General features: G+C 63.4%; 1 non-coding gene across 1 annotated transcript; it reads right to left on the bottom strand.

The window, feature by feature from the left end:
• Positions 1-1551: 1551 nt before the first annotated feature.
• LOC141979765 (5S ribosomal RNA) lies at positions 1552-1670 on the bottom strand. The gene has a single exon (XR_012637157.1). It is a non-coding gene; the product is annotated as a 5S ribosomal RNA (ribosomal RNA).
• Positions 1671-2370: the final 700 nt, after the last annotated feature.

The raw sequence follows: 2370 nt of genomic DNA, 5'->3' as shown, positions 1-2370 counted from the left end.
GGTTGACCTGGTGGCCGCTTTCCTTCCCGGCCACCAGGTCAACCCGCTGAATGTATGGGGTTGACCTGCTGGCCGCTTTCCTTCCCGGCCACCAGGTCAACCCGCTGAATGTATGGGGTTGACCTGCTGGCCGCTTTTCTTCCCGGCCACCAGGTCAACCCGCTGAATGTATGGGGTTGACCTGCTGGCCGCTTTCCTTCCCGGCCACCAGGTCAACCCGCTGAATGTATGGGGTTGACCTGCTGGCCGCTTTTCTTCCCGGCCACCAGGTCAACCCGCTGAATGTATGGGGTTGACCTGCTGGCCGCTTTCCTTCCCGGCCACCAGGTCAACCCGCTGAATGTATGGGGTTGACCTGCTGGCCGCTTTCCTTCCCGGCCACCAGGTCAACCCGCTGAATGTATGGGGTTGACCTGCTGGCCGCTTTCCTTCCCGGCCACCAGGTCAACCCGCTGAATGTATGGGGTTGACCTGCTGGCCGCTTTCCTTCCCGGCCACCAGGTCAACCCGCTGAATGTATGGGGTTGACCTGCTGGCCGCTTTCCTTCCCGGCCACCAGGTCAACCCGCTGAATGTATGGGGTTGACCTGCTGGCCGCTTTCCTTCCCGGCCACCAGGTCAACCCGCTGAATGTATGGGGTTGACCTGCTGGCCGCTTTCCTTCCCGGCCACCAGGTCAACCCGCTGAAAGTATGGGGTTGACCTGGTGGCCGCTTTCCTTCCCGGCCACCAGGTCAACCCGCTGAAAGTATGGGGTTGACCTGGTGGCCGCTTTCCTTCCCGGCCACCAGGTCAACCCGCTGCCGGCATGGGGTTGACCTGCTGGCCGCAGAGGGGCAGGCTCCGGGTTGACCTGGTGGCCGGACGGGGATTAAGCCCCGGCTCGGAGCAGGGCAAGCCCGGGCGGAGGGGGGTCCGCTTGGCCCCTGCCCGCGGGGGCAGGCTCCGGGTTGACCTGGTGGCCGGTTTGCTTTCGGGCCACCAGGTCAACCCGCTGAATGTATGGGGTTGACCTGCTGGCCGCTTTCCTTCCCGGCCACCAGGTCAACCCGCTGAATGTATGGGGTTGACCTGCTGGCCGCTTTCCTTCCCGGCCACCAGGTCAACCCGCTGAATGTATGGGGTTGACCTGCTGGCCGCTTTCCTTCCCGGCCACCAGGTCAACCCGCTGAATGTATGGGGTTGACCTGCTGGCCGCTTTCCTTCCCGGCCACCAGGTCAACCCGCTGAATGTATGGGGTTGACCTGCTGGCCGCTTTCCTTCCCGGCCACCAGGTCAACCCGCTGAAAGTATGGGGTTGACCTGCTGGCCGCTTTCCTTCCCGTCCACCAGGTCAACCCGCTGAATGTATGGGGTTGACCTGCTGGCCGCTCTGCTTCCCGGCCACCAGGTCAACCCCCTGCCGGTATGGGGTTGACCTGCTGGCCGCAGAGGGGCAGGCTCCGGGTTGACCTGGTGGCCGGCAGGGACTTCAGCCCCAGGGCCCCTGGCAGGGCGACCCTGCCCTTGTTCCCCAGAAAAGGAGAGAGCTGGCTCGCAGCGGGAAAAGCTGCCTACGGCACCTGGGATTCCCAGGCGGTCACCCATCCAAGTACTAGCCAGGCCCGGGACGGTTTACCTTCCGAGATCGGACGGGATCGGGGGCCTTCCGTCCGGTATGGCCGTAGGCACTCGGCTCCGGTCCGCCTCGTCCCCTTTCCCTTACTGACTCCCCTGCCTCGGGTGGGCCCGATCCTTTTTTCCGTTTTTTTTTTTCGCTCCGGAGGCTTCATGAGCCCCCCCCCAACACCCCTTTGGGGGTCGGTGAAAATTTTTTTTTCAGACTTCCAGGGGCCCGATCCTGGCCGCGGGCACCCGGCTCCGGGCACCCGGCTCCGGGCCGCCTCGTCCCCTTTCCCTTACTGACTCCGCTGCCTCGGGTGGGCCCGATCCTTTTTTCCGTTTTTTTTTTTCCGCTCCGGAGGCTTCGTGAGCCCCCCCCAACACCACTTTGGGGGTCGGTGAAAAAATTTTTTTCAGACTTCCAGGGGCCCGATCCTGGCCGCGGGCACCCGGCTCCGGGCACCCGGCTCCGGGCCGCCTCGTCCCCTTTCCCTTACTGACTCCCCTGCCTCGGGTGGGCCCGATCCTTTTTTCCGTTTTTTTTTTTTTTCGCTCCGGAGGCTTTATGAGCCCCCCCCAATACCACTTTGGGGGTCGGTGAAAAAAATTTTTCAGACTTCCAGGGGCCCGATCCTGGCCGCCGGCACCCGGCTCCGGGCACCCGGCTCCGGGCCGCCTCGTCCCCTTTCCCTTACTGACTCCCCTGCCTCGGGTGGGCCCGATCCTTTTTTCCGTTTTTTTTTTTTTCGCTCCGGAGGCTTTATGAG

Source organism: Natator depressus, chromosome 28 (assembly GCF_965152275.1).
Source record: "Natator depressus isolate rNatDep1 chromosome 28, rNatDep2.hap1, whole genome shotgun sequence".
Lineage (NCBI taxonomy): Eukaryota > Metazoa > Chordata > Testudines > Cheloniidae > Natator > Natator depressus.
The sequence above is the reverse complement of the archived record's forward strand: the minus strand, read 5'-3'. Positions and strand labels throughout refer to the sequence as shown.